This window comes from Oncorhynchus mykiss, chromosome 8 (assembly GCF_057628025.1).
Source record: "Oncorhynchus mykiss isolate SJ-2025 chromosome 8, ASM5762802v1, whole genome shotgun sequence".
Classification (NCBI taxonomy): Eukaryota; Metazoa; Chordata; class Actinopteri; order Salmoniformes; family Salmonidae; genus Oncorhynchus; species Oncorhynchus mykiss.
In genome coordinates, this window is record NC_143029.1 from 49,359,199 (window position 1) to 49,379,343 (window position 20,145).

A 20,145-nucleotide genomic window follows, 5' to 3' on the forward strand; every position below is an offset into this window, starting at 1 on the left:
TCCATTCACTAAAGTTATATAGCATATTGCGGCGGCTACCCTGTAGGCCTATGTACAAATCTATAGTGTCAATGGTGTGCGGTATCCATATTAGGACAGCCTCCGTCTCACTAGCACAGGCCATAGTAATATAGAAACCTTAATCCTGGCCTATAGACTACTTTAAGAAAAGCTTCACCATTGATTCCGTGTCTGCCAACATAGTTATTTTTATACCAACACAGTGGAACATGTCATGTAGAAGCACATCCCAAACAATGGGCCGTTCCTCATGTACCCCTTCACAATGACTAATCAAATTGTGTCAAAAAACAGTTCAAAGAACTGAACCAAGAATGTCCCAAGTGTTTATAGAGAGGCACAATAAAGTAGTCATAGGGTGCTGTGTCCGAATAGCACGTCGCCAACAAAGCATGAAGCCAGATGACTCGATTTAATTATTAGAGCATGAATCTGCTAAAGTGCCGAGACACTGCTTTAAATAAACAGTCTGTGCTTTGAGGGGCCCAGACGGGGCCCCTCCATATTGGATCGTATCTGGGGCACACACACGCGCATGCACACACACACAGATAAGGTCCTTCCATACTGGGGCATTGGATCTGGAATACCACCCAGTAATAGGACACACACACAGGGCACAGTGGACCCAATACCAGGAAGCCAAGCCGCTTAGCTGATCCCTCCCTCTGAGGAAGTCCCTTGAAACAAAGGCATTATCCTGTTATGATTGTCCTACAATCGAGTTTGACTGGTGGCTGCATTGCTCACCTACTTTTGCAAGAACTTAGGGGCGACAAAATGATGTAAGCTTACATGACTAATCATGATTATGTAGGCATTATGCCAAGTAACTTCCAGTTCAGTGGTACTGCAATGAGAGTGCAGCATTCATTTAACCAGGCTAAGTGAAGTCAAACATTCAAACAATGGTGAGAGCAGTGTTCAGTCTGGTTTAACCAGGCTACTGCAATGGTATTGAAATGCTCCCTTACAGTTAATTTTGTACTAGTACACTGAATGTAAGTAGAACATATAAAAGTGTAGTCACAAAGAAAGATTAAAGTCCCAATCTGTAATTTCAACAGCCTGACCTTGCCACTGTATTTGATAAACTGAGAGATCGGGCTGGGGAAATGGAGTAACCACTCTCAAAATCCATTCACTAAAATACGAATGCAAGGGCTGACAGTCCATGAGATGGACATAATATGAAGTAGATTTCGAAGCTATACATTGTAGACATTACATATTGTATACATTACAAACACAAATTACAACAAAATCATAAACTATAGAGTAATACAACCATTTTTTTGGTTGTATTACTTATGATAATTGCTTATGCTTATGATAGGGTAAAACAGTTATACTAAGCTCATATGACATTTGTCCTACCTACGCCCACAACATTTTGGGGATTGGGGATTTGGTCCAGCGCTAAGATACTGTACATACAAAAACTATAGGCAAGGGCATGACCGAGGTGGGACAAGGCATTGGCCCAGTGTGGGCAGCCCATATCTGGTGAGAGCAGTCCTCACTTCGCCTGAAAATAAGCCCACCCTTTGGATCAGCTGCCCTCATTTGGGCCCCAATATGAGCTCATGGTATTGGCCCAATGTGTATTGCAAACCATAAGCCATCAGTTCGATCTATTATTTAATAGGAATGCATTTATTTATAATCGATGTATTACAATTGAACTCAAAGCCTTAATAATATAATTTTCAAGTCTTAAATGTATTTAGCTAAATGTGTTAATGGGCTAGCCCATGTTGGGCTGGTCTGGGCTTGCCCATGCTGGGCTTGATGTGGGCTCACCTGTGTTGGGGTTTGTGTGGGCTTGCCCGTGCTGGGCTAGCCCGTGTTGAGCTAGTGTGGGATTGTTGTGGGCTAACCTAACGTAGCAGGTGTAAAAGCGGGATGCCCCACACCAGGCCTGAGTGGGATGCCCCTCATTCTGGTCTTGACGGGGAAAAAAACTGTTGGCGGAGGTTCTCTTCTGCACTGTTCAACCAATCCAGTAAATGTGGAGGAGGAGTTAAGATTGAGTATCACCTTGTTTATATTCCAGATGGAAACAACTTCAGAGATAGCAAAAGTGCTGTAGCGAGCTGCAAACCAGATGTTAGCGAGTGTTATCTATCAAAAATGTAATCTCCGACAAAGGAATATTGCACGTTTTATTTAGTGCTTCCTTTAATACTTTCTCAGAACGCTCTATGTTTCCAGTCATCCGCTCATCCGCTTGTTGTTTCACTGGGGATTGTGAGTCTCGCATCACAGGCTCTCTTCCATTTCCCCTGAAAACGGGAGGCTTCCGGTTTCTATCAGCCCCGCTGAGGGTGGGTGTGGGCTAGCCCAAGCTGGTCTAGCCCGTGTTGGGCTGGTGTGGGCTAGCCCATACCAAAAACCCACTCTGGGCCAATGGGGTCATGTTTGCTGTATTAACCTGTTGAGTGTAGGGGGCAGTATTTTGATGTTTGGATGAAAAAATTTACCCAAATGAAACTGACGATTTCTCAGGCCCAGAATTTATAATATGCATATAATTGTCAGATTAGGATAGAAAACACTCTAAAGTTTCCAAAACTGTCAAAATATTGTCTGTGAGTAGAACAGAACTGATATTGCAAGCGACAACCTGAGGAAAATCCAACCAGGAAGTGCCTAAGAGAAACAAATCTCCCTGTTCCATTGCATGCCTTCCCTCCATTTAAAGGGATATCAACCAGATTCCTTTCCCTATGGCTTCCACATGGTGTGAACAGTCTTTAGACATAGTTTCAGCCTTTTATTCTGAAAAAATGAGCGAGAACAATCACATCGCGTCAGTCGATGGCTGGGTGCCAGCAGAGTTTTGTATGCGCAACAGCTTGGAGCAGACATTTTCTCTCTCTCTCCTATTGAAAAAGCTACGGTCCGGTTGAAATATTATCGATTATTTATTGTAAAAACAACCTGAGGATTGATTATAAAAACGTTTGACATGTTTCTACGAACTACTTGGAATTTTCGTATGCCGTCATGACCTGCATGAGCCTGTGGATTTCTGAACAAAACGTGCCAACCAAATGGAGGTTTAGGGATACAAAAATAAACTTTATCGAACAAAAGGAACATTTATTGTGTAACTGGGAGTCTCTTCAGTGCAAACATCCGAAGATCATCAAAGGTAAGCGATTCATTTTATTGCTTTTCTGACTTTTGTGACCAATCTACTTTGCTGCTGGCTGTTTGTAATGTTTTGTCTGCTGAGAGAGAGGTCCTAAAATAAACGCTTGGAAGCTTTTTTTAAATCTGACATGCCAGGTGGATTAATGTCATGATGGGCATTAGAATGTAGAATGCATTCGACTGGCCAAAAATAAATGGCGGAAGACGCTAACTCAATGTTAAATTTCATGCGTTTCCCTAACCCCAACCTTAACTTAATTGAAACTATAGCAACCCTTTACCTTAACCTCATTTCTAAATATAACCTTAACCCTAACCTTAATAAATGTCCACCCTATGCCGTTTGAATTTTCACTTCCTAGAATACATTCTTTGAAAAGGACTACTGTCTCAGCCCTTGCCCTAAAATGTATATTTGAGTGACTGAGCTGACCTTTGGATCAATTGGGTCCATACTGTAGAGCAAAGATATTCATTTTATACATTTTGCTTGTTCACGCTTAGAACATTGAGTGTCAAAACTAGTGGAAAGGTTGTGGAGAAAAATTATGTTTTACTTTAACTAATATATGCCATTTAGCAGATGCTTTTACCTAATATTGCAGGTATACATTTTCTAATTTGTCCAACAAGTGTGTCCAACAAGCTTTGTCTGCCCTTAACCTTGTTCTAAACAACTCCAAAACAAAGTCATGTGGTTTGGTAAGAAGAATGCCCCTCTCTCCACAGGTGTGATTACTGAGGGTTTAGAGCTTGAGGGAGTCACCTCATATAAGTACTTGGGAGAATGGTTAGACTGTACACTGTCCTTCTCTCAACACATATCAAAGCTGCAGGCTAAAGTTAAATCTAGACTTGGTTTCCTCTATCGTACTCACTCCTCTTTCACCCTAGCTGCCAAACTAACCCTGATTCAGATGACCATCCTACTCATGCTAGATTATCGAGACGTACTTTATAGATCATCAGGTAAGGGTGCTCTCGAGCGGCTAGATGTCCTTTACCATTCGGCCATCAGATTTGCCACCAATGCTCCTTATAGGACACATCACTGCACTCTATATTCTTCTGTAAACTGGTCATCTCTGTATACCCATCGCAAGACCCACTGGATGTAGCTTATTTAAAAAACCCTCATAGGCCTCACTCCCCCCTATCTGAGATATCTACTGCAGCCCTCATCCTCTACACACAACGCACGTTCTGCCAGGAACATTCTGTTAAATGTCCCCAATGCATACACATTCCCGGGTGGCTTGTCTTTTCATTTCGCTGCAGCTAGCGACTGGACCGAGCGGCAACAAACACTAAATTGGACTGTTTTATCTCAAACTTTTCATTCAAAGACTCAATCATGGACACTCTTACTGACAATTGTGGATGCTTTGCTGTCTCTACCTTCTTGCCCTTTGTGCTGTTGTCTGTGCCCATCAATATTTGTACCCTGTTTTGTGCTGCTACCATGTTGTGTTGCTACCATGTTGTTGTCATGTTGTGTTGCTACCATGCTGTGTTGTCATATACTGCTGCCATGCTATGTTGTCATCTTAGGTCTCTCTTTATGTAGTGTTGTGTTGTCTCTCTTGTCGTGATGTGTGTTTTGTCCTATATATTTTTTTTAATTTTTTATCAAAGTCCCCATCCCCGCAGGAGGCATTTTGCCTTTTGGTAGGCCATCACTGTAAATAAGAATTTGTTCTTAACTGATTTGCCTGGTTAAGTAGATAAAAAAAAAAAAAAAAAAAATGGATGGCCCCAGTTGGAATCAAACCCTCAACTCTAGCATTTGAAAGGACCATGCTCTATCAACTAAGCCACACTGAGGCGTTGGAAAACCCAGGACTCATTGGGTAACCAATCAGTCAATTATGGTTTGGCGGGCAAGTTTGCCCTATAAAACATCCTGTTCTGTTGTTTTGTGAGAGGAAAACAAAGCACAAAGGGGAGATTGCATATGGCAGTCTGTTGTGTGTATGTTTGCTTGTTTTCCCAAATCCAACAATGAGACTGTTATTGACCTATGGCCCAGTAATGGGCCTTTTCTGTTGTTTCTCATCGGCAAATCTAGTGTACTTTCTAATGAGAACAGCTTTGTTGTTGCAAAGATAGTGTGAGTAATGCGCAACCCTTAAGCTGAAGCTCAAAAGGATGAGATCTAGGTCACCTAAATAAGGAAATATTTGTAATTCCTTCCCAATTACAGTGTTTGAAGTGTTGTACAAAGTTAAGTTGTTATCCAAATATGAAATGTTTAAAAAGATAACTCCTTAATGACATTATGCATATTTGTGGATGAACCAGATTAGATATTAGATAGGAGAGCAAACAGTGTCTGTGCCCCAAATGACAGCCTATTTCCTACATGGTGCACTACATTTGACCAGAGCCCTGGTCAAAAGAAGTGCACTATATAGGAAATAGGGTGCCATTTGGGGATGCACACAGTATTAGCTTACTGTTCTGATATGAGGCATAATTTCATGGAACATACCGGCCCAACTCAAACTACTTTTATTACCTAGTAGAAATAGGAGGAAGGGAAGCGCCACTAAGGTACACAATAGTACATTTTGGTAGATAGAAGGTGCTCTTTGATAAAATGGGTGAATTGGTCATCAAAAAGAAAGGAGGACCAAGGCACTCTTCATATACTGAATTAAAATGCCTTTATTTGTATGTTCAATAGAAACAAGGTTTAAGAAATCTGACGCGTTTCGGCTGCATGGCCTTCGTCAGGGAGTAAAATAAATAATACAATGTCCTCTTTTGAACAGCTATTCCAATTAGCCCTAATTTGAAGAGGGGGTGGTTACAAAATTGATTGGACACACCTAGTAAGCAATACTATACATGTTAAAAATTGAAATACTGTAGCTTTGTTATCATAAAAATACAACTCCAAGCTAGAAGTATCAGAACACTTAGAAAGGTAGTTCTAACCTTAAATATGACTGGGAGAAGTGTCAAGAATAAGAAAGCAATATATTCCATAGTACACTAGAACACAGCAAAACATGAACAACAAAAGTCTAAACATAGCTGAGGGCAATTGAGCAAAATGTCCACTAGATGACAGCAAATGGACCTATCATAACCCTACAGGAAGGGTGAGAAATGCTTATCTTCATTTAAACCAGGGTATTTAGTGGCCTGTAGTTTGTAAATCCCAAAACTTTGCCTTTGGTTTAACAGTTTAAGACGGTCCCCTTTTCTAATAATAAAATTTGATCAATCAGTAAAATCTGCTTTTGCAAAGCACAATCAATCAGTCCCGCCTCCAGTGGGAATCCATATGGCTTTGGCCTGAGGGGAAAGTGTACCATACTGGTAAATGTAACTGATTGTACCTGAACATTATCTTTATGATAATCCAGCAAACTGACAGGGTTTACCTGATGAAGCGAACGTCGAATAGACACGTAACAAGGTTAATTCGTCTACAACAGCAACACGTGCTAAACGACTACGCTAAACTTGCCACAGCTTTGAAATTAGAATTCAGTGGTTCTGCGACTCGCAAACATGATAGCTCACTGGCTAAAACCATCAAACAAGCTCGGAAGGAACACCCACAAGCTTACTACCATAGGCTTCGTTCAGCTTACTTTGGCCTACTCACTGAAACAGGCATGGAAGACCTGTTACCTTTTAAACAAATGTTCCTGTCGAACATGTTTTCTACCTTCATTACCTACTTGGGCCCTGCCGCCCACGTTGGCTTGCCTATCTTACAACTCAGAGAGCTTGCAAGCACAGCTTTTGAGGCATCAAAAGTTCACAACGCTAAGAGCCCTGACCACTCGGTTTTGAAGTTTGACCAGGAGCACTCACTCCAGTTAGAGGGTGCATTATCAGGTATTGGAGTGTTGAGAGATGACGCACAACAACAGTCTCTACCACGAAACCATAATTCCAATAACCTCTGCGGTCGAAATAACTGTAAAGTACATCGCCATCAACATGACAACCGCAACAATCGACCTGTTCGCTACGTTCCTGCACCCATCCCACAAAAAGTGCCAGAGCACAAGGTTAACAAAGGGCTGAAGGATGATCAAAAGGTAGACCAATGTTATCCAGATGTTCCACTATGGGAACAACTAAAGCGAGAACAATTTGAGAAAAGGGTAAAAGTCACAAGGACTAGATGAGGAACTACCGGACACCAGGTCCGCAGGAATTAACACCCATAGCAAGGACGTTAAAGTCCTAATTTCTCCCGCTCTCATTCAAGACCCTATCCAGGGCCCGCTTGATCAAGAAACAAGCCCCCGGGCTTTGTCTATAGACTCTGATACAAAGGTTGCGTAGAAAAAGGTCAAACGCTTCTTTAAAACCAAGCCCACTCAAAATCGGAAAAGTCAATCTGCTTCCACCTTGAACAGAAATGGCACATCACGTCGTTGCGAAGGACCACTCCACTTTGTGGGGAATATGTCCACTAACCACGAATCTAAACGACCATACCTGGAAACAGTCCTGGAGGACTGCTTAACTTGTCATGCGCTAATTGATTCAGGTGTGACAATATCACTCATCTCTCAAACATTGTTTGATGGTCTCAAAAGGGCTTTGAAGCCAACTAAACGTTGATTAAAAGTGGAACGATGCAAAACTACACTTCGAGGGGTCACTCAGACTACCTCGTCTCTCACATTGAGAGTCATGCTGAAACTACACTTCAAGGATGTATCGCTCATTCACCCTGTGTATGTTACCAGCCTTGAAACTAACCCTGCTACTTGGAGCAGACTTGATGGATCGGTTACTCCCATTGATGGATTGGAAAACCAACCAGGTATGGTCACAGGCCACCGTGCCACCTCCACTGATCACACTGTCTTCCCCTAACGCTAGCTGCAATGCAGTCATGTCGAAAGCACCCCTTGGGGCAGTATCCGATCCAAGGAGATATTACGATATCTCGACACATTCCATCAGCCAACCTGATTGACCATTCTTTTCATGATTTCGAGCCAGCTGTCTCTGTGAATAAGCAACTTCCCTCCTAATTTTGCACGCCCAATTTTTCAGTTTTTGATTTGTTAAAAAAGTTTGAAATATCCAATAAATGTCGTTCCACTTCATGATTGTGTCTCACTTGTTGTTGATTCTTCACAAAAAAATACAGTTTTATATCTTTATGTTTGAAGCCTGAAATGTGGCAAAAGGTCGCAAAGTTCAAGGGGGCCGAATACTTTCGCAAGGCACTGTAATAAGTAGCATGGACTCACTCTGTATGCAGTGATAGTGTTTAACATGATTTTTTAGTGACTAGCTCATCTCTGTACCCCACACATATAATTATCTGTAAAGTCCCTCAGTCAAGCAGTGAATTTCAAACAGAGCCCACAAAGGCCAGAAAGGCCAGGGAGGCCTTTCAACCACAAAGGCCAGGGAGGTTTTCCAATGCCTCCAAATGAAGGGCACCTATTGGTATATGGGTAAAATAAAAAAAAGCAGACATTAAATATCCCTTTGAGCATGGCAAAGTTATTAATTACACTTTGGATGATGTATCAATACAAAGTCACAACAAAGATACAGGTGTCCTTCCTAACTCAGTTCCCGGAAAGGAAGGAAACTGCTTAGGGATTTCACCATGAGGCCAATGATGACTTTAAAACAGTTACAGAGTTTAATGGCTGTGATAGGAGAAAACTGAGGATGGATCAACAACATTGTAGTTACTCCACAGTGTTAACCAACACTAAACAAAAACTAAACGCAACATTTAAAGTGTGGGTCCATTGTTTCATGAGCTGAAAAAAAAGATCCCAGAAATCTTCCATACGCATAAAAAACGTATGTCTCTCAAATGTTTTGCACACATTTGTTTACATCCCTGTTAGTGAGCATTTCTTGGTTGCCAAGATAATCCAACCACCTGACATGTGTGGCATATCAAGAAGCTGACTAAACAGCATGATCATTCCACAAGGTGCACCTTGTGCTGGAGACAATAAAAGGCCACCTTAAAAGGTGCAGTTTTGTCAAACAACACAATGCCACAGATGTCTCAAGTTTTGAGGGAGTGTACAATTGGCATGCTGACTGAAGGAATGTCCACCAGAGCTGTTACCATTGTCGTTTTAGAGAATTTGGCGGTACATCCAATTGGCTTCATAACCACAGGCCATGTGTCGTGGCAGAATCAGAAACCTTTAGGTAACATTTAGAAATAAGATATTTGATTAATTTTCATAGGTAAACGTATCTTTTTAACCATGTGAAGGGATGATTGAGGGGGAACCAATTATCTCTTTGCTCCACAATGTCTGTATGCCAGTCACTCCCTACTTTTCCCATTGGGGAGACACTGAATTGATCTTTGCTATGAAGGATCTCAGTTACAATGTGTAAGCACTCTCAGAGAATTCATTTATAGACACTGAATTGATCTGAGAGTCACAGGGTTGTGATGAGCTCATATAATTAAAGATGGACTTTATGATAACTCTGACTTGTGTGTGGGTTTTGCTGTCTCATGATTTGTTAATACAGGAAATTTCCACTACATTTGGCGATGAGGAAGGGATGTGAATCTTCACTCTGTGACCGTTCCTGACGATCTAGGTTAATAAATTGTGCAAGAGGTATCCCCCATACTTGGGATCTTAGGGAAACCACATCTCAGGAACGAAGCAGATGGACCAACCTTTGATCTGAGAGGAAGCGAGCCGAGTGGATACCACATCTCAAACTGAGTTTTTTTTAAGAACAAGGTGAGCGAACCACACACAGATTTGAAGTAGAGTTTATTTTTTTTTCAATATGCCTGTTACGTATACTCTGAGCATGAATTCCTTTGTAAGGAAGGCACCTTGGCAGTGTAAGCAGGGCAGAGTCAGAGGAGAGTAATCTGAGAGTGTGTGGACTCAAAAGATACTCTGCCACTGTCCGGTTGCGAGTGACCAAGAGCTGTCCTGACACTGAATTGATCACAGTGGGGATTTGGTGCAGTCTGTAGGGGTGAAGGGCCAGGGGACTGTGTGTTCTAGGTGAAACATGGCACTTGGTGAAGCCCTATTGGAAGAAGGACCTCATTCTGTGTATGTGTAATTGTCTAAGTGACCCTCAGAGGTGGTGAATTCCAATTATTTTAAATGTGCTAGCCAGGTATGCCCTGGGTTACTCTGGGTGAGTATTTTGTTATGGGATCACTAGGTAATAGTTGTCGGACCGTTCTGTGTGAGCGGGGTAGGTTGACTCTGTGTGGGTAACCTTTTTATGTTCTGATGTTCTGTGTGGACGTCTGACCAGTTCTGTGTGAACATCTGACCAATCCTGTGTGGGTGATCCTTAACGTTCTGTGTGAGTACCTAAGATTTTCTTAAATTTTATATGGATTCTGTGAATTATTTGAAATTATGATAAATTGTATGTGTGTATAATCAATTACTAGAGATTTGATAAAGTAATGCTGAGAATAATTAGATACAATTTAAACCACCCATTCGTAGACGTACATAGGTTTTTAGTTGGTATCTTAAATGGATAATTTGATAAAGATGAGGGTTTAAGCACTATTAAACTCATCTACAAAATCTGGGAAATTGAGCTCTAGAAACTGATTAAAGTGTGTCCACTTTTGGTTATCTTACCCTAACGATGTAACTATAAAACGCATATTGGATTATCTCCATCTGGGTGAAACATTTGAAATTAAACTGCCCTTAAGGTCTGAAAATGTTCTATTTTTTCTTCCCAGTATGAGAGAATTTGCGGGATTTATTGAATAAATAAGAGAATTAAGAGGGAATCTCGACGTAATTTACAATGTCGTACAAAGCCTAAGGTTTTCCATCAAACTAATTATCATTGTGTGATTAATGTGATTTAGTAAAGTAATTGAAATACGTTGCATAAGTAAACATAATCTACTTTTATTGAAAGGCGCAAGATCTGTTTCCTAGTAATTAAATGTTGATTTTATTCTTTGATTGCTAATCTATTCATTTGGCATGTGAGAATCATCGCTGGAGTAACGCTTGTACTTTTAAACTAGGGCTATTATTTTTCTGGGAATTGCCGATAGTGACGTGTCTTGATTTTAATTGTAAAGTGATTTTATTTGCGGAGAATCTTGGTCATTTAAATAGCATTGGTGGTGTAGTGGTTAGCATAGCTGCCTTCCAAGCTGGAGTCCCAGGTTCTGTTCCCAGTCAATGCGCTAATGGAATTCTGAGTTTTTGATTGTAACTAATCTATTTGTATGTTTTGCCTGGAAAGTTATGGTCGCTAGTGTTTGTATAAGATATAAACTGAACGTTTTAATAGCTTGTTTGGTTCAAATTGCTAGAAAGGATAAATTGAACTTTTTTAACAGTTTGTTTAGGTTAAATTGATAGACTAATTCATTCAACTTAAAATAATAATGAAGCAAATTTTTATGCAAGATGATGTCTGTTCACTAAATTATCTGCTGGAATAATGCATTAAGAATTAAGTCGTATTTAAATTACTGTATCAATAGAGAAGACAGTTACCTAAGTTAAAGAAATTCTGAATAATAGCCGAGAGATAATGGCGATAGAAAGTGATTACCGAAATGTTTTTCATTCTTAGATTGACTGACACATGTTATAATTTTGGCGATGTGTGTGTTATTTTTTAAAGAAATAGGATACATTTCATAAGTGTGAAGAGCAAAGAGAAGAGGAAGTTATAAAGTTTGGTTTTTAATCTTACGATAGAGGTAAGGAAAAATGTTGAAATGAGAGGGGTTATATATTTTTGCCCACTGGGAAAAAAGGAATAGGATATGTTGAGCTGAAAGTAAGGAAGAGAGTTAGTTGCTGTGTTGGCTACTAATTTTCAGGGTAAGTTGCTAGAAGCAGGTAAAATGTTGTAGAATAACGTAAAACTGTGTCATCACGTTCAATATACAATAACATTATTCAAATTGTTTTGACCGTTGTTCAGGTACACTCTTTTCTGTACTTCTGGCAGTACAATTTTGGTTGAGAGATGTTGATTGATGTTGTAAGTTCCATTCAAGGTCCAACATTTGTGATAAATTGGGTTTGGGTTATCAAACCCGTACTACTGCTGCTGCAGACAGCCAACAATAATTTGCAATTATTTGAAAGTCGCTGGGCCTGGGGTCAGCGCCTGCTGCTGACATCGCACTTTTGCCGACACGGCAATGATGTTGTGACTGAAGGTGACAGAGAAAATTGTTTGTGTCATTTAGAAGGAAAATGCAGGCATTATAGCTTTGAGTCACTTTTCAGAAGTTGATAAAATTTCCAAATGCATTTTTAAAAGTAGCTGTATATCGTCAGGGTAGTCTGAAAAGATGCTAAAAACTAGCAACAAAATCGCTAGGTAGCCATCACTGATTGGTGGCGAACATGGCTATATTTGGCTGTAAGAAAGGAAGATCTGAATGTTTGAATTGTAAAACATTGTGATAATGGGTCTGATGGTTATTGATTCTTGGTTTGATTGTTTAGTAAGTAACACCAGTTCTTGTGATGTTTGTTATTTGTATGAATTTATCATCTGCATACATTGGAACTTCAGACTCTGTACAGACCAAAGGAAGATCGTGTATGGATGTGCTGAACAGTATTGACCTTTGGGGAATGAAAACTTCATGGATATTAAGTGGGGGGAAAAAAAGTTTGTTTTGATTTTTACGCTGATGAGACAGCACCAACTTTTGAAAGATTTTAGATTTGTTAAAATCAGGATAGTTTTTACTAAATTTATATCAACTGGTTGAAATTATTAGATTGCTGATTAAAGGGGTATGTCTACTGTTTATTGTTTGTTTTAGGAGTTGATTTAACTTAATTAAACATTGTATTCTGATGTGTTTGAGTAGGATTCTTTCTTCCGGGATGGATGGAAGTTATCTAAATATGTAAGTTGAAGGAGCCATGGGAGAAGATGTCTACATTTTTATTAAATGCCTGGGATTAAATTACTGGTTTCTTACGCTGAGAAATGTACTACGTTTGCAACAGAGGAAAAAGTATTTATAGTTTAGATAGAAGGATAATTGTATCTAAGGGTAACATGTTCAATCAAGCATAGATATACATTGATGTTGATTAAAACGTATGATTAATTATTTGAGGTACAGTGGAATTATCATTAGGTTTGGTTTATAGTTCACTTTTGAGTTTCTGAATCGAAGTAGTGTAATGAATACTAACAAAGTGTTTTGTGTTTTTTTCTGGGAAAATGGGTATTTCATTGTCTCTCTTTGGAATTTTTCCAGGGACTATACTCTTGGGGAGAGTGAGTGAGATTGAGGCCATAAACTGCCATAAAGTGCAAAGGTATCTTAAAGGGGCACTCACGCACATGGGATTTTAATGAGTTTTTATTTTCTGAGTTTTAATTACGCACGTTAATTATTTTGATAAAGGAATGTTCTGGGAACCTGGGATACAACATGTAGGAACTATTTGACTATTGTTTGCAATTTGTCTAATATAGTGAAAAACACTTATTTGAAGGGTTTTGTATGACCTATGACCATCTGATGACCTTCCGTTGTGGCTTGATCACCCGCATTGGAAAGCCATTTGGATAATGAATTTATGGTAATTTGTAATACTGCTTTCAAGATAATTTGTGTAATTGGTAAATATGTTTCTTATCCATATTTGTAATTTGGACCACTGTGAAGAAGGAGATGGCATTGCTTTTAACTAAGGGTATGCTGCTTTAAATCTATTTTCCTATGACCATAGGGCTTAAATAATTTTTTGTGGAGTTTTTTTCAGTTTAGTGATTTTAATTTGATTAGGTTAGTTGAAATGTTGTTTTATATTTTTTTTCCAGTTTTGTTTTACATTACTCTCATATGGAGAGATATGTGTAAAACATGGGGTAGGATACAATTTTTGGAGGGTTTGAATTGAAGTTATACACCTTGAGTGATATGTGAAGGAGTGTGTTGTATTGTTGAGTGTATTGTATTGTTGTGTTTGTTTTGTTCTATTCCCGAGAGGTATAGGTCTAACTTCTTGATCCTTGGCTCTACGATGGAGTTGACAGTGAGATGGGGAGTATAAACCAATTTGAAAGAATAGTTTCAATAGAATGTGTTGATATTATTTTTGAAATATGTTTAGATATGTGTATTAAGAATAATAAAATAATAATTTATCATGTAGTTAATGAACTGAACTAAACTGTTGTTCTGATCTGTTCATTCGAGGTTATCATGAAAAGTGACATCTTAATGTATCTTAATGCATGGAAGAGATAATTGGACCGAATAGTGTGTGTTCCTCAAAACCCCCTCTAACTGGCTGAAGAAGAGTGACAAAGGCGTTGAAGAAGGCCTTCCGAACCACTTCTACTAAGAGAAAAGACCCAAGACAGAAATTGGTGTACAGTATCAGATCTAAGCTATCAACTGCTTTTCTTTCATGTTTCTCTCATACTGTGAGAGTCCACATGGAGTGATCATGGAGAGAGATTTGTTCTAACATTTTCTTATGATGCTGGTGTATTGGTTGACGAATGGACAAGACATGAGTGGTAAATATGAGACAATGAAATTGGGACATTCTCATGGGCCGTCCACTTTGAACTGTAAAGCTATCTGACGAAGAACGAAAAAGACGCCAGAAGAATCAGTGCCTAAGAGGGGGGGGGGGTTGTTCAACTGTGCCAATAAAATTGTTTATACTTTTGTGGTATCAGGTTGATTGAAGAGGTCTACACCATGTAAATTGTAGTAATTTAGATTAAGAATGCATTGAGATACTGATCTGTATTATAATCATGATTAAAAAAGTTAATAGTAGAATTATGGGATAATTATACTGAATGAATATAAATCTGCAAACATTGATGTGTGTTAAATTGAGGTTTTTACTTTGAGTGATAAGACCAATTTGAATCACTTAGGAATGTCATTATAAATTTGGGTTGGATAAATAGTTGGGTTGTTAATTATGATTTGGAATGTGAATTATTTCCCTGACCTATTCTCTATTCCTTATTACATCTCTGAGCATAAGGACTTAGAGGGATGACTGTCCTATATGTTGTGATGAGGCCTATGTTTAGATACTGGTTCTCATATATCTTAGGGAGCATTTCTATGTTATGTTTTTATTTTCCTCAAACGGATTATTCTGTGTTATTAAACATGTGCAAGTTTGTCTTGTAGAATAAAGGTTGTAAACGTAGTTTCAGAAGGGAGATATAAGTATAAGAAAAAAATATAAGCTAAGGTATTTGACATTGAGGGGATTTTTTAATTTTAATTTTTTTATATCGAGTATGTAATTAATGTTCTGATTCTTTAGAAGGGACAATGTCCCTGAGAGGGGAATGTCGTGGCAGAATCAGAAACCTTTCGGCAACATTTATAAATAAGATGTTTTATTAATTTTCATATGTAAACGTATCTTTTAAACCATGTGAAGTGATGATTGAGGGGGAATCAATTATCTCTTGGCTCCACAATGTCTGTATGCCAGTCACTCCCTACTTTTCCCATTGGGGAGAGGTTAGGCTTGTCTTCTTATGGGAATGTGTCTAACTATTTACATGTCCCTTCTGAGGTTGCCCTTATCTTGATTTAGTATATGGCCTAGGAGGCTCACTGTCTCTGTGATCTTGTCCAGGAGGGGTGTATTTGATATATGCTAGTGGATGAGGTTTTGTTTTTGGTCCTGAGTGGTACCAAGAGCGAGATAAGAACATAGTTTAGGAGACCAAAGCTGAACAATAATTTATAGCCAATGCTGTCTGGCTATGTGTGTCTTTGCTATAAAGGATCTCAGTTGCAATGTGTAAGCACTCTCAGAGAATTCATTTATAGACACTGAATTGATCTGAGAGTCACAGGCTTGTGATGAGCTCATATAATTAAAGATAGACTTTATGATAACTCTGACTTATGTGTGGGTTTTGCTCTCTCATGATTTGGTAATACAGGAAATTTCCACTACACATGCCAACCCAGGACCTCCACATCCAGCTTCTTTACCTGCGAGACTGTCTGAGACTAGCCATTGACCAAGTTTGGGATTCTCTGGATCGACGTGTACGACAGCATGTTTCAGTTCCCGCCAACATCCAGCAACTTTGCACTACCATCGAAGAGGTGTGAGACAACAGTCCACAAGCCATAATCAATAGCCAGATCAACTCTATGCGAAGGGAATGTGTTGTGCTGCATGAGGCAAGTGGTCGTCACACCAGATACTGACTGGTTTTCTGATCCACGCCCCTACCTTTTTTTGTATCTGTGACAAATAGATGCATATCTGTATTCCAAGTCATGTGAAGTCCAGAAATTATGGCCTAACACTTATCTCAATTGACTGATTTTCTTGTATGAACTGCAACTCAGAAAAATAATTGAAATTGTTGCATGTTGCGTTTATATTTTTGTTCAACATACAGTGAAAAAAAGGAATTCTGTACAAAAAAAATCTAAAACATGCATCATGATTGCAATAAGGCATTAAAGTAAAACTGCAAAAAGAAATACATTATCTTTAAGTCCTGAATACAAAGTGTTATGTTTGGGGCAAGTTCAACACATCACCGAGTACCATTCTTAATATTTTAAAGCATGGTGGTGGCTGCATCATGTTATGGATATGCTTGTCATCCTCAAGGACTAGGGAACTTTACGAAAAAAAATCCTAGGCACAGGCAAAATCCTAGAGGAAAACCTGGTTCAGTATGCATTCCATCAGACACTATGAGACAAGTTCACCTTTCAGCAGGATAATAACCTAAAACACAAATATAAATATAATATAAAACACAGCATAACAAATATACACAAGTTGCTTACCAAGATGACATTGAATGTTCCTGAGTGGCCTAGTTACAGTTTTGACTAAAATCTGCTTGAAATTGTATGGCAAGACTTCAAAGGGCTATGAATACTTTCTGAAAGCGCTGAATGCACCTTTGTCCCTGTAGACGATTTAGAAATAACTCGCTCCCTACAAAATAAAGTTCACGACGCAAGACAACATCGGTTAGCAAACAGTCATAGTAAAATATGAATGAATCTCGGATGTAAAGAAAGCCTATCGGTTGAGTATTTTCCATGACTATGCGTAAAGTGAGCATTAATAATAAATCCAACTGGATCTGTTAACTGAAGTGAATTATATTATATATCAACGTGGAAGGACACTAACTTTAGTAATAAGAATAACCCTCTCCCCACCGGTGTGATTACTACCTCTGAGGGTTTAGAGCATTAAAGTAGTCACCTAGGAATGGGTGCTTTCGAGCGGCTAGATTTTCTTTACCCTTCGGCCATCAGATTGTCACCAATGCTCCTCATAGGACACATCACTTAACTATATACTCCTGTGTAAAGTTATCATCTCTGTATACCCTTTGCAAGACCCACTGGTTGATGCTTATTTATAAAATCATCTTAGGCCTCACTAGGGTTGCACATTTTGGGGAATATTCAGAGCTGGAAACTTTCCATGGGAATTTACAGAAATATATGCAAATGATTATTAATACCATTTAAATGTAGATATTTTTTGTATTGGATATATTTACCATATTATTGAACTTTAATTAAATGAGTTGACTCTTCACATGGATGATTTCACTGAACAACAAAAGAAAGGGAATATTGAATGATCACATTTTCAACATACATCTTATAGTCTAGAAACTAAAGCTTTGGTTGTCTTTCTCTGAGGCTTCCATGTCTTCTCCCTGGACCTCTTCAATGTCCACCTCTTGAACATCAGACTCTGAGGCCTAATCTTCAGTCACTTTCCAACCTTGTTGAGGATGGCTCATTGTCAGGCTCAAAAAGCCTCAAATTTGCCCAATTTTTCAACCCTTGTATTGGTCAGCCTGTTGCGTGCTTTGGTGTGTGTGTTCCCAAGCAAGGACCAGTTGCGCGCTGAGGCGGCTGATGTTGGTGGGATTTGGAGGATGATGGAAGCAACAATAGAAAGAGCCTCAGATCCACAAAGTCCCATCCACCATGTGGCTGATGAGATATGTTGGCACGACTGCCATATTGCATCTCCATCCCAAAGCCCTTGCTTGGAAGTGTACTTCGCCAGCCTGCCAAGAACCTTGCCCTCATCCAGGCCAAGGTGGCGAGACACGGAAGTGATGACACCATAGGTCTTGTTGATCTCTCCACCTGACAGGATGCTTTTGCCGGCATACTTGGGGTCCAGCATGTACGCTGCAGCGTGTATGGGCTTCAGGCAGAAGTCTTCACGCTTTTTGATGTATTTCAGAACTGGAGCAATAGTGAATTGGGCAGGGCAGTATTGATTTATTCTCTTACATCTGCAAGCAGAGTCTGAACATCAGACAGGATGACATTGTATCCCTCAATCTGTGCAATGGCTTCTGCTATAGGTTTCAGGAGTTTCCAGCTGCTTACCACTCAATCATGGACACAGTTAATGACAGTTGTGGCTGCTTCACATGATGTACTTTTGTCTCTACCTTCCTGCCTTTGTGCTGTTGTCTGTGCCCAATAATGTTTGTACCATGTTTTGTTCTGCTACCATGGTGTGCTGCTGCCATGTTGCTACCATGTTGTTATCATGTTGGATTGCTACCATGCTGTGTTGTTATGTGTTGCTGCAATGCTATGTTGTCGTCTTTGGTCTCTTTATGTAGCGTTGTGTTGTCTCTCTTGTCGTGATGTGTGTGTTGTCCTATATTTTTATTTTTAATCACAGCCCCCGTCCCCACAAGAGGCCTTTTAACTTTTTGTAGGCTGTCATTGTAAATAAGAATTTGTTCTTAACTGACTTGCCTAGTTAAATAAAGATTAAATTAAGTAAAATAAACACGCCCGCAAACCTTACAGAGAGATGTAAATATCAAGCTCTCATCTCCTGGGGTTAAACATGGATCTAAACATTGCAGCAAATGATACATGTACCAATCACTGCAGTGAAAAGGATATGCTGTAGTGTGGGATCAGAGGTTTTAAAGACAACTGGCTGGCCGCCAGCGCCGGTTCCTTGGGGCCCAGCGAGAGGGGTCTGGGTGGAGGAGGCCGGAAGTCTTGAAATATACATTCCAAGATTTACACCCATTGGTTGAGAAACAGAAAATTGATAATTGTAAGATTGAGCGCATAGGTTACACAGTGAGCGTGCAGAATATGCATTATTGTGCCTTTTTTATAAACTAAAGGTAAATTGTTGAATGACGTTTTGCACAGGCTAATAGGAAAGAGAAGAAGAACAAGACACTATGCTGATGATACATTTGTATTCATTCCCACTATACCAGTATAATAGGAAACAGAGTGAATTATTTTATGCTTACTGAATAAAGTTAAATGAGCATACAGACCAGCCTTCCAGATTTAACTTCGAAAACCTCATTTGATGGAGTTGTATAGGGGATGATGCAGATACATTTCAATTGCCTAGACATTGTTGACTTACAACAGAAATGGATGGTATTGTAATATATTGGTGATAATTGCAGTTCTCATTCATGCCACAAGGTTTTGTAGACCTACCAGGTTTATTACAAAATCTACTACAATTATGACCTAAGTCAGGGCTTTAAAATCTTTTTGGGATAAATTGGCTTCCCAAAATAAGGCTTGTATGAGTTTGGATCAGCCTGAAATATGGAACAAATGTTAATTATGTTCTATTCTTACCTTGATTGTCACCTGTGACCACACATGGTTTTGATGTTACTGATGGACCGCTCTGAAGGCCCTCCAGCACACGGTGCTCCACTGGCAAAAAAACAGTGCCGACATGGCTACACACCTAACATCACAGAGTAAGTTACTTTTTGTTTGATTAGACAGTGTGTTGCGCATGTGAGTTCTAGTAAGACGCCAAATAAAACATAGCTAGCTAGCAAAGTAAAACAACATAACGTTACTTAACCTACCTTGCATGTGCAGTGTCCACTCTGGATCTCTCCATATTTGTGGACAATTACCCAGGCGGATTAGTATTTAGACAGTGTCTGGCTTCCCTTGATCTCGCCGTA